At 43.2% G+C, this 13,446-nt stretch overlaps 1 protein-coding gene across 1 annotated transcript in view; it reads right to left on the reverse strand.

The window, feature by feature from the left end:
* The window catches only part of RFTN1 (raftlin, lipid raft linker 1), a 193,654-nt gene that overhangs the window by 140,711 nt on the left and 39,497 nt on the right, over positions 1-13,446 (reverse strand).

Raw genomic sequence — 13,446 nt, forward strand, 5'->3', positions numbered from 1 at the left:
ATAATATGGTATGTAAAATATGCATTGCAGAGAGAATAAATTATGTGGATTCTTCTGGCCCTGTAGAACACCAGAATTGTCTCAATTTCTCTTTATCCAATGTGGTTTTTATCTACTGTGTGTTGTTTTGATATGTGTACTTTTACTGGAGACTGGTGGGAAAAGCTGCACACAGGAGATTTTTTTTTCTTCTTAAGCATATTTTGTTTTCATTTTAGGAACAAATTCCTCCTCTCCTCATTTTTTCTTCCCCCAAGGCCCATTAGGTTTATAAATAAACTCACGGCCCAGAGGGAAGACTTCAGGAGCCACAGGTGGGCAGTTCATCTGAATTTGCTGATCCCACTTTTGTCTGAATGGCCCTCATCCTCTTCAGACCACATCTGAGCAAGCCAAGCGAAGTAGGAAATAGAATAAGCAGATCGGTGATGTCAGCCACCAACATCACTAGCCAAGATCAAAACCTCACATTTCACTCAGAGGTTGGGTAGGGAATATATTTTTTTAACTGAAATATTCTTCCCAGTTTTCTCCTTTTTTGGCTAGGGTAAAAGTATCATATCAAAGGCCTGTTATACAAATAACGAATATGAGAGACATACGAGCAGACATTGCTTGAGCCTCAATTTCCAAGCCAAAATTCAGGATGTGAGGTCTAAAACCAGAAAGAATATTTTAGAGCCAGAAGGTTTCAGAACATCTGAGACGTGTGGCCTCTCCAGCTATGACATGGTCCACTCCCTCCCACCCACTCACTCCAGAATTTCTTACCTTTTTTAAGGCAGCCCCTACTCTCGAATGGCCAGACTTCTCAAACAAAATGACAGACAACACTGGCTTGGCCCCAGTATAAATCAGAGAAGTCTCAGAACACACTACTCAGTCATTTGGAAAGCGAGCTGGAAAGGCCCATCGAGGCCCTTCAGGCAGCCCAGGGGCAGGGACAACATGGGCCCGTGCAAGCCTATGATGGATTGAGTCAAATGTCCGTGACCCAACAGCTAAACCACAGCATAGATCCCATTAGGCAACATTCAGCTAATGAACCGAACCAGACTGTCCTATGACCATTTTTGATGAGGAATAAGCTCTGCTATAACGACTTTCTTGGAAGATTTAAATACAGACATTATAGTAGGGTTCAATGAAAACAATGTCTTATAAAGGGGAGACCATCTCCTCAAAAAGACTCTGAGGTGATTTACCTTGGAGGCACATATTTCTGTGAAACTCTTCTATGAATTATCAAAAATAATTAAACTTTAAAAGACTCCCTATATTCCCATTTTTAGTTTTATACACACACACACACACACACACACACACACACACACACACACACACCTGTATGTATTTTTCACTAGGAAACCCAGGCTAAGTACTGGGGTTTGTCTGCAATAATCTAATACACTATAACCCAATGGCCAAGCTACAGACAATAGCAGGTGCTTCAAGAGAAAGAATAGGGCCCTTTCAAGCAATTATGGAATTACAAAATGTGACCATGTTTACATTATCAAAGGGAGGCAACCCAATTACCTAGCTACTTCAAATTAATAACCCCATTTACCTCAATTATCTGGCAGGCAGGGTCTATATAATCTGAGCAATTACCTCAATTCACTCAGATGGTATAGATTTGGCCTGTGAGTCCAGAATAATTTTTCCTTCCAGAGCGCCTCCACCATCAGCAAATATCAAAACGCACAATAGCTAATTCACATCAGCTTCTTCCATAAGGATTTTAAATCGAATTCTCTCCATTGTCTACCGGATTAAAATTTGTTATACTCTAAATAACATAGGTTTGAGGGTTTTGTTGTTGTTGTTGTTGTTTGTTTTCGTTTGTTTGTTTGACAGAAGTAGAGAAGTGGGAAAATTTAGGAGACACCCGGTAAACAGGTTTGGTTGGAGGACAGGGCTCAGGGAAGTAAATGCATTAAGTCTGGGGCCTGTATATGGGTCTTATCCACTAGTAATAGTAATTGAGAATGTCAGTGAATCGTTTGCTTTTTCATGACATCCTAATTCATTCAGCACCCTATGTTTATTCATTGTATTCTCACATCTTGAATCTGTGGGTGAGTATCTCTCATACTTTAGGGGAAAATTTTTAGCCATATTCGCTTCAGATATTGCTTCTGTCCCATCCTCTCCCTGTCTTCTTCTGAGAACCCAATTATACATATCATAGACTCCTCACTGTATCCCTTTCTCTTATGTTCTGTACGTTCCACTTTTTCCTCTCCGCACTTCAATCTGAATAATCCCATTAACCTTCCTTCCAATCCACTTTGCTTTGTCTTTTGCTATGTAGGATGTTCTGTTAAACCCCTCGACTGAGTTATTTCCCATTTTCCCACTAACAGAATGCCCATTTGAGTCTTTACAGATGCCAATCCTCTGTTGAAATTTTCCATCTTTTCATCCATTTTCCCTGTTCAGAAAATTTCTTGAACATATTAATCACTGTTTTTATTTATTTATTTTTTTTTTACAAACTCTAATCAGTAAATTCTGGGCCTCCTGTGCATCTATTTATATTATCTGTTTCTCTCTTGTTTTTCTGCGCAACACTGGCATGCCTAATCATTTTTCATGGATACTAGGCCCTACATATAAAACAAATGAAGGGACTTCTGATGAAGTTGCTTTCCTCAAGAGAGGGCTCTGCTTTCTGCGGGCAGATGGAGCTGGGGTGGAAGATGAGGCTGAACCTCAAGCAGTGAGGGACTGAGATAGGACTAACGTCCCCTGGGTCACTCCTGTTCCCAGGACGTGGCCTGCCAAGGCTTTCAACTCTGCTCCCACCTCTTCCCACCTCCCAAAGCAGGTCTTGAATGCTCATCTTTATCTTCCCAAGCACCAGGACTGCTGAACAGCCTTTCTACCATCTGAGAGTAGGGGGTGGGGGGAATGACGGGGGCGGTGGGGGGGGCCCGTTTGCTTTCTGATCGATCTTTGAACTCCCTAGTCCATGCAGTTTCAGGATTCAGCAACTGTCTTGAGGAGGAAACTTAACCGACTAGACAATTTTGTCTCTCCAATCCAGTCCAATGAGGCTACCAAAATCTCTGCTGGTTTCTCTCTCCAGCCAGGCAAAGCCTGGACTTCCAGTCCCTTGCCAGCACGCCGAACCAGAAATGCCTTTAGGAAAACAGCTGCTGCATAGCTATAGGCTGACCTTCTCCTCATCCTCTTCCTAAAGCCCCCACCCTGTACTCATTGTTTCAATACCACTCAGGGGCTTTAAAAAAAAATAAAAAGATGTATTTTATTTATTTGAGAGAGAGAGCACAAGCAGGAAGGACAGAGCAAGAGGGAGAGAGAACCTTAAGCAGACTACGTGTTGAGCATGAAGCCCCACGTGGGGCTCAATCTCAGGACCCTGAGATCACAACAAGAGCCAAAACCAAGAGTCAGACACTTAACTGACTGCACCATCCATGTGCCCCAACACCCCTCAGTGCTTTTGAACAGAATGATTTGCGAGTGTGTCTGTATATGTGTATTTTATATGGCTTTCCTTGTTCTTCTTGGGATCATTCGTATGCCTCAAACTGCTCAATCTTACCCAGAAGCAGAAATCCCTCCTTTATATTTTTCAGAGTACTTTCACCACAGTATTTTCTTTCCCTCTTATAAGCCTCTGGGGGAAAGAATAAGGCAGTATTTACTACTTCAATCTTTTAGACTAGGGGATGACAACTATTGCAAGCCAAGTCCAGCCCATTGCCTGTTTAGGTAAATTTTTATGGGATCACAGCCACAGGCATTCATTTACATATTGTCTGAGGCTGCTTTTGCATGACACTGGTGGAGTGGAGTAGTTCTAGAGAGACCACAGTGCCCCCAAACCCCAAATATTTACTATCTTTCCCTTTACTAAAAAAGTTTGTCAGTGCCTGTTTTATATAGAGGAAGCTCTACATATTGAGAGAGGAGGCTCAGACATTGCCAGTGACCCACCAGTTAACTTGAGACAGAAAAGTAGCTAAGGTCCCCCAATGTTTCCCCTAGCCACCTTCCCACTATTCTAATTTGCTTTCCCTCCCAAGATTTATTATAATCATTTTTTAAGATTATTATAATAAGCAGAGGGAGATGAGTCTGAATGACTCATCCGGCTCAGTCCGGAAAAATGAGGAGTCCTAGCAAACACAATTAAGGGCTCTTCTATCTTTGGAGCATTTGGGGAGTTTCGGCAGTCACCTTGGAAATCTGCTGGAATAAACAAAGAGGGGAAGGCAAGGATTCAAGAATGCCACTTGGAGGAAAGAAAGTCTTAACATTTCATAGGCATTTTTGTTGTTGTTCAGAGAATGAACATGTAAGGCAGAACAATGAAAAGAATCCTGAAGAATATGTTCAATTTTTATCCATTTGATTGTTATAAGCGTTCATCATGGCAGTCCCTGAGCTGGAGGAAGAAATGTTCCCAGCAGAGGATGGCAGCTTAGACACACACACACACACACACACTATATTAAACAAAACAAGAAAACAGGAAATTCTGATACAGTTCTACACTTAACAAGAACTTGAAAGGCCATCTTTCCTCTCCTCCTCTGCTTGACACAATGCCTGGCAAATTGCTTCTTTTTCACAAAATTGTACAATCTGATGAGGGGTGCAACTTAGCACACCATGTCAATTATGGATGCTAAGAGTTTCAGAATCATAAGATCACCAACATTAATACACACACACACACACACACACACACACACACACAACCTATTGGAGCAGCTACTCTTTTCATGACATCTTATGCAGAAAGCTGTGCGGGGCATGTCTACATCTTGCCAACTATGAAGCCCCGTTTTTCCAGAAAAAAAATGGACTTATGGCTGAAGAGGGCAAAGCAACGTGGAAGAGAGAGGAGAAAGACTAATTTATAAAAGTAAGGGAATCATGACTTTAAAAAAAGAAACACGAACTCCCCTCAGAGCAGAGGAAAGCAAACTTTGGAGGAAGGAAAGGCTCTCAAGGTCTCCCTGAGAGGATCCCAAAGTTGATCCTCTCAGTGTTCAGACTTTTTTGGAGACACAAAGGCAAAAGCAGAATTGAACTCACATTTCCATGAGTGAGCCACTTAAATGCTCATCGCTTATGCCACTCATGCTGTGAATTCTTCAGTGGTCCCCAACACCCTGTTTTCGAGTCCAAGGCCCCAGACACAGCATATTTGGTGCCCCCCAAACCCATGTCTCCCCTCAAACTCATTTTCCAGCTAACACTCTGCCTTGTCTGTTCTGCTCTTACAATGAAGAATGCCTCCAAAATGCATCATCCCACCGCCCCAACTACAAAGGAATCAAGTTTTGCTTGAGGACCACATTTCTATTTCAGAATCTGACATGAAAGAAGTTAGAATATTTTATTTTAAAGTTGGGATGTCTATAAAATCTCTATTGTTATTTACTGATGATACCATATGTGAATATTGCAAAAGTTACTGCCTATGAAGCTCGAAGAGATCTCCTGCATTGTCTATTCCAAATTTCCCAACTGGTGGTTCACGAAATCCATAAAGAGAGCAGAGGATTCTTTCTGCTCATTGATAAAACCACCAAGAGGGGGGCAGTTTCCAGGAAACCAGTCATTCTCTCATTTTCTTTGAAGCCTGATTTTCAAGTAAAACACCAAGTACCCTCAGAAACCAACACTTTTTACAGCAGGAGTTTCTTCCACCTTGTGAGCTGAGGGTTTCAGAAACATACCCCTTGTCTGCCAAACAAGGCTTGCAGCTCTACAAAGCAAGGGCTATGCTGAGGTAAAGGAGTACAGACACCCACGCTCACTTCTCTCAGCTGCAAACAAGGAAGGCACTTCAGGGCTTACCACGAGCACCTATTTAACACAAGACTATAAAACATAAAAATGAGTCTCTGAGCCTAAGGGACATAAGAGGTAGTTGAAGAATTAATACAACAGACATACATGAAATCTAACCACCGTACCATACATTATTTCAAATGGGTACCTTAAATATTAAATGTTATGAGACTAAGAAGTTAAAAATCCTCAATATATTTTTAAAAAGCTTTAAAAATTGGTAAAGAAAAACACAAGCATTCCAATAGAAAACAAGCTAAAGACAAAAAAAAAAAAAAAAAGGCAATCTATTTTAAAAAATACAAATGATTACAAATGATTAGTAACCATGTTTTTTAAAAAGTTCCAGCTGGCTAGTCAGCAGAGAAATGTCACCCAGTAGAGAGAAGGGCTCAGAGCAGCGATTCTTATGGTCTCCTGCAGGTAGATTCATTTCTAGCACATTTCACTTTTCTGGAGGAAGCTCAGGAAAGGGTCTTGGCCTCGTTTGCCTAATAAATCCTCCAAGGACACAGTAAGTATTCAGTAAACCCAGGCTGAATGAATGAAAGCATACCTCTGTTCTTGCTACAGTCACCAATATTGTAGGCCAGCTTATTGGCATATTTGTTTACAAAACTGGCTGCCCCCAGTTTCTCCCGTGTCTGCGTGTACATGCCACTTCCATCAAGAGGGAAGGTCGACTTCCCTTCCCACTGAATCTAGGCTGGCCTTGTGACCTGCCTTGATCTACAGCATGGGGCTGAAGGGCACTGTGCCATTTCCAGGCCTGGGCCTGGAAGCATGGCAGCTTCCACTTCCACCCTCTTGGGATCCAGCTCAGGACAAACTCCTGAATGAGAGAGACACACGAGAAGAACAAGACCAGAGAGAGATGCATCAGATGTCCCAGTCAACAATCACCATTATTTGCCCAAGAAGTAAACGGAGCCATTTTGGATCTTCCAGCCAAGCTCTGGCTGAAGCAGCTACACTAAGTGACCATAGGTCATAGCACATGAGCTGACGAGCTGCCCTACTATGCCCATTCAACCCACAGACTTATAAGAAATAAGGCATTAGGCCACCAACTTCAGGGTAATGTTTCATACAGCAAAAGATAACTGAAACAATATGTGTCTCATTCTTTCTAGACAGTGAGCTATCTAACACAGGTCAAGACAGAGTAATTAGGCTACAGAGAAAAGCAGGGAGGACAAAGAGAGGGCACTCTGATTAAAGGAAGGAGCAAGAAAGAGGAGGAAATAAAATGACAGACCCCAAGGCCAATTCTTACCTTGGTGTGGAGAAGAATGAGTGTTGTGTTGAGATGCACAAAAGAAGGAGCAGGGGTAAGAATTTCAGTAGAGAGGAGTCACCATTGCAGTCTACTCCTGCACTAAAAGCCTAGGCCAGTGTGCACGGGAGGGATGTGACCAAGGGAAGAATAGAAAGATGATGGAAAAAAGAATCAAGTGGGTATGATGGTACTGGAATAGCAGGAGGGGAGACAAGAAGAAATTACAGCACCTTGAGCTTTCAGTCTGGGGATACAAAGAGCAAAATGTGGGTAATGCCTCACTTACACAGCGGCCATGCAGCTCACAAGCTCGGCCCCCCAGAACACGGCCAGCCTCCACTCACACGCTCCAGGAGGGAAAGCCACACAGCTACGGGCCCTATGCACAGGACCGGTCTCACGACCTCTGACCACTCTCCCCTTCTCTACCTGGACCAGTCACACTGACTGCGTGCTGTCCCTTAGCACACCAGGCGCATGCCTACCCCAGGATGAGCTTCTGTAAGAGAAGAGGGGCAAGACGTGACCTCTGAGAATGCCCGGACTTAAGGGTGAGCGGGGAAGAGCACAAAGATGAATTGCCCAAAGACATGGAAGGGACGCTAGAGATTCAAACACCTACCCGCAGTTCATGAGCATCAATTCAGGAGATGAAAGCGAAGGGAAACAAAGTTCCACTGAAGGAAGGAAGGAAGAAATGGCTGAGAGCCACTCACAGCAAGCAGCCTCAGCAGTCCGAGCTGGGAGTGAACCCACATGGGAAGGAAGGTGTAAAGCACATGGTCCCTCACCCCACTGCACCCACGGGTCAGCAACACCCAGCATGGAAGGCGGTGGGGAGAAGCTGGCTTCCTCTCACCAACCCTCAATTAATTCCTAGTCAACCTTTCCCACTCATTATCATCCTCTTTTCTTCATAAATCAAGCCCGCTAGACTCAAAGACTGGAGCATTCAGGAAGTGCTTACTCAAAGCACAGAAACATCAATATGGAGACTACAGACCCCAGAACGATAACAGGGTGAGATATATTTATATTCCACAGTTGGAGATGCCTCAGCACACTTTTTCTTTCTAGAAATTCTGTCAGCTTAATTTATGTGGCTCATACCTCATTCCCTTTCAGACGACAAGCTTTTTATCTTTTTCATTTGGAAACTTATCTTTAGGATTTTCCAAATCCTAGCTGTCGTTAATTTTTTATGGAGTGTGTTCTGTCTGGAGTTTCTTGTAGATAAGCAGGGCTCCATTAGATGCTGTCTGTCTACACCCCGTGGCTGTTGAATGTGCTCCACCCTGAGATCCAGCCTCAGATCCTAACAGCACTGACAAAATGAGGGGCAGGGTTCCCTCTTTTGTGGTGTTTTCTCTACCAAGCGACCAAAACCCTCCCAGAGGTTTCTTTCTATGTCTTCACTATCTTTATATTAGATGCCTGATGCATAAGTCAGCCCAAGTAGAGTGATAGCGTAAAGAAAAAGGCTGAACATGCAACCTAGCATTCAGAGTTGAAAAAAATAAAAACAAAACAAACTAGACTCAGAAAAAAAGATAAGGCTAAAACCGGATCTCAGATTAAAACTGGTAAGGAAATTGTAACTAGCTGAAGCCAATTCAAGCTGGGCCAATTATCACCAATCATAAAAGATGACTTCTAAGAGGCCCCGATGCCCCAGTACAATGCAGCAATTAAATCTTTATAACCGAGACAGAAAATGCCACATAATTAGACACAGCCAGAAAAGGGTACGTTCGCTTCTCCTTCCTGTGGCTGAGCCATGAAGGCAGGCATGCAGCCATCTCTACCCTGGCAAAAGGCCGGTCCATTCTGCCATCACTCAGCCTGCCTGAACCACATCCAACAGCAGGCCACTAAGGTGCTCCTTTGGCCACTAAGCAGGCCACTAAGGTAAGGTGCTCCTTTGGCAGCAGGCCACTGGCGATCTTTGGGTCCTTCACCTACTCCAGGTCCAAATAAACAGAAGAACAACTGTGTCCCTACCCAACAGGTACCCATCTGGTTACATGTTAAAGAAAAAAAAAAAATCTAGCTGCTTATTGAAGTGCTCAAGCCTCTGGAGCTAGGCACCTAAGTTAAAACCTTGGCTGTGCTACTCCCCAGCAACGTCCTTTATTTTTTTTTAATATTTTATTAATTTATTTGAGAGAGAGAACAAGAGCAGGGAGAGGGGCAGAGGGAGAAGCAGGTTTGCAAGGAGTCAGACGCTGGGCTCGATCCCAGGACTCCCAGCATCATGACCTGAGTGGAAGGCTGATGCTTAACTGACTGAGCCACCCAGGCACCTCCTTCCCAGCAGTGTGCTTATCTGTAAAATGGGTATGATCATAATACAAACTTCATCGAGTATTATAAGGATTAAGGGAGTTAGTGTAAGTGAATGGTTTTGAGCAATGCCTGGCATATGGTAATCACCACATGAGCTGCCTGTGGTGGTTGTGACTATTAAGTACTCCACAGTGGTAGCATTATTATTGTTAAGCAGTTCACAAGAGCAAGAGTTGCCATTGGCAGCCAGCGGCAAGGCTATTACATTGATCCAGGCAAGACAAAGCCGGGACACTGAACAAACAGTGTCCATAGGAATGGAGAACATGAGCCAACACTAAGAGGCACTGCAAAGGCAGATCCACAGTCTTCAACAAAAACCTGGCCCAGGAGCCAAGAGAACTGGAGAGGTGAAGCTCTAGGAGAGTGGCAGAACAGGGTCCTTGGAGGGAACCAGGGAGAAGGCCTGTGGCTTAGGACAGACATCTGAGTCAGAACTCCAGTCCCTCCAGGACTTCCAGGGAGGAAGACCTTGGGTCTGGCAGATGCTTGCTCACCTTGAACATGAAACTTATTTTTTTCCCTCCTCCCACATTAACACTGATTGGACACAGAGCCAAGGCCAGCTCCATAAAAAGACAGGACAATGAGTCACAAGAAATACACCCCCAAGGACTCTTTCTGTTGACACAAAGACATTTCCTGAAGGTCTGCTCTGTCCCAGGCACTCCAGATATGTTATCTCCTTTCACCTTGACAATGACCCCGTGTAGCTGTGGGCAAAGAAAGGTTAAGTAACTTGCTCAAGATCACGGGGTTAGCAAGAAGCAGAGTGAAATCTGAACCGTGATCTGCCAGAGACTCTAAAACATGCCCTCCCCACTGCACACCAGCACCTGCCCTCCAGTAATGATCAGTTTATCAGTGTCAACAGGAGAACCTCAGGTATATTGTCAATGGCATTGACATGGAAAAGAAACCTCCTTTGTTCAACTACTAAGCCAAGTCACATGAGCAGAGAGGTAGATGGGAAGGGACAGAAAGGAAAAAAGAGGACCAGGCAACAGACCCAGAGACTTATATTCAGTCATTACTAACAAGCTCAAGAGATGTGGTCCTTTGGTACTTCCATTTGTCCATCTATAAAATAGGGATGTTAATATTTGTCTCTCCAGCCCTACTTCTGTATGGCTGAGGAGGCTCCTATCAGATGGACTGTCCTGCAAATGACAACTATAGGCTCTGAACAAAAGCCTAAACAAAACAACCTGAGGGCACTGGAGAGTGAGTCAAGGCAAGCAGACACTGGAGGGGAGTTATCACTTAGAGGAAAGCTTCTAGACTAAGTAAGTTTATGTATGGTCTCTGGCTAAGAGCAAGTCCTAGTGTGTACCACAGAGGAAGCTAAAACTCAGACAGAAACCCACAGTCTTACTGGCTTGGAGAAACAGAATCCAGGGTGACTTCAGCTGCTGTGAAAGGAGAAGGGAGTCTCAGAAAGGAAATAGCCAGAGGTGAGGTGCCTCAAATGCTGTCTCTAAACTCTGTCCATATCTCTGGCTGACTCCTGAACCACTCCTGCATGAAGTACCCTCCAACCTGTCAGGCTGAGATTGAGCTACCCAAGAGATGTTGTTTGCAATTAGAGTCAAATCAAGTAAACTACCTGCTTATACAATCAAACAAAAATCCACACTAACCAAAGAAATATAACAGAATCCAGAGTCTCCGCAACATGACAGTTACGATGTCCAGGATATCATCCAAATATTGTTCCAAAATGTGATCTAAAACGTGACTCATTCTCAAGAAAAATGACAATCAATGAAGACCAATCCCAAGTTGACTTGGAAGTAAGAACCGACAGGCAAGGATTTTTAAGTGACTTTTATAACTACACTCAATATCTGTCTAACCTACCTCACAGAGTTATTTAAGGCTAAAATATGGTAAGGTGAGCAAAAAGTGCTTTGGAAAGTTTTACATGGTTACACCTACAAAATAAAAATATAGGTGCTTCCTACTTTTCTTATCTAGTCCCACAAAACACACAACAAAGCAAACTTTTAGTATGCATCACCTTGCCTCTACGAACAAGTTATATTCAAGAACTATATTTCTGATCAAAACCTTGTTTTAAATAAATCATAGTCTAATAATAATGTGTAATTATAAATCAAGGCCTATGACACCCACATAACATAAATCATTTTAAAAAACAAAATTAAGTCACATGCCATAGCCTATTTTATGCAGAAGGAGGGGACAGTATATACATAAGGCACTATTGTGGGCTTAGGTGTCAGACAGCCTGGACGCAAATCCCCAGCTTCATGACACAAAAGCCGGTGTCTCCTTCAGTGAGTTACCAAAATGCTTTGCACCTCGGTTTCCTGCCAGAAAATGTTGATAATAACAGTACCTGCCTCACAGGATTGGTGTGAGAATTCACATTCAAGGTCTATGCAGTGACTTGGGACACAGTCAAGTTCTGAATAAACAGGCAGTGAGGGAGAGGAGGTAGCTAGACCTGCAACGCTCCATTGGCCAATTACAGAACTGGGAGTAGAGTTCAGACCCGTCCCTCTATTTTAAGTCACTTCCTCATCAAAGATCTCTCGTTAGGCACAAATACAGTGTCAGCTGGTTTTTCCACATTCCTAAAGTCTTATAACATGAACAAAACACATACGAAGCATAACTCTGCCATCTCACAAATTTGACCAAAACATTTTTTAAAAATCAGAGTGTTATTTTCAAACTTTTTTTTATTCCTTTGAATTTGAAATGTCTTAAGATATGGTTTAGAAAGACACCATTCTTTTTTTAAGGGGACCCTGAGAAATTCACATGAATGTCTTAGTTTTTTTTTTCTTTTCAGTCATTTTCATTGGCCCCCGCACAGAGCCTCAGAATTCACTGGACACATATCCACCAACAGCATCTCTATACAAGGGTCTCTGCAGCTATGGGATGTGGTGTGGGGTTGAGAGGACCAAGCATTTCCTGCTTATGCTTCTTGTATTTACTGTCTTTCTTTTCTGTCCCTTTTCATCTCCCCAACTGACACAGCATGAAGGAATTTAAGCCACTAAAACACTGAAAAAAAGCAAAAAACAAAACAAACAAAAACAATGCCTAGAATTTAAGGAGTCAAAGTCACATTTCTTTCCCCTGAATGACATAAGAAATGTTAAAACTTTATGAAATTTGGGACTTTGCCTTAAAAAAAAAAAAAAAAAAAAAGAAGGCAAGGCATTGGGATATGGAGCCCTTAGAGAGAGATGATGTGTCTTGCCCCAAACAGCCCTCCTCCTTCCTGTGACTGAGGACAGGATTTGAGAAATGAGATAAAGGAATTCATTAAACACTGGATATATAAAACCAACAAAGATCATCTCCAAAGGTAGCTACAAACCTGAGTCATGACCCCAGGTCCCGGGCCTCATTTAGTGAGGAGAAGAAATTAGAACTTTAAAAAATGTTTCAGAACAAGAACCCAGTCAAACAACTGAGGCCAGAAAGAGAAGGGAGACCATGGAAAAGCCCAGAGGTTACAGATTCTGACAGATGTACACAGGAGGACTGGCCAGGAGGCATCCCTGAGGGTTTATCTGGAGTATTCTGGAATTACAAGGAACACCCAGCCAGACTAAGATGTGGAACCTCAGCAAGGCGGAGACCATTCTATTATGTTTCCAATTTCAGGAGAACACAATTTCCTGTTTGAAAGAAGCAGACTTTGTCTCAACACATAATGACCTTCACAGACCTTTAGTCGGGCCCTAATTACACAGGAGGGGACATCTGAGGCTGAACTGATTAACACAATGTTAAATGATGAAAAACTGAGGAACATGGCCAATTCGAGGCCATGGTGAGACTAGGAGTCGCCAAAAAATCTGGACTCTTCCTGGGGCTGGCACCACCAGGTTGACTGGTCCTGGGCAAGCTCTTTCTCTGTCAATGCCTCAGTTTCCACACCTGAGTGGGGTGACCTCAGAGGTTCCTCTCTCTTCTAAGTGCTGCTAGGAAATCACTGT

Source organism: Lutra lutra, chromosome 1 (assembly GCF_902655055.1).
Source record: "Lutra lutra chromosome 1, mLutLut1.2, whole genome shotgun sequence".
In the NCBI taxonomy this organism is placed as follows: Eukaryota; Metazoa; Chordata; class Mammalia; order Carnivora; family Mustelidae; genus Lutra; species Lutra lutra.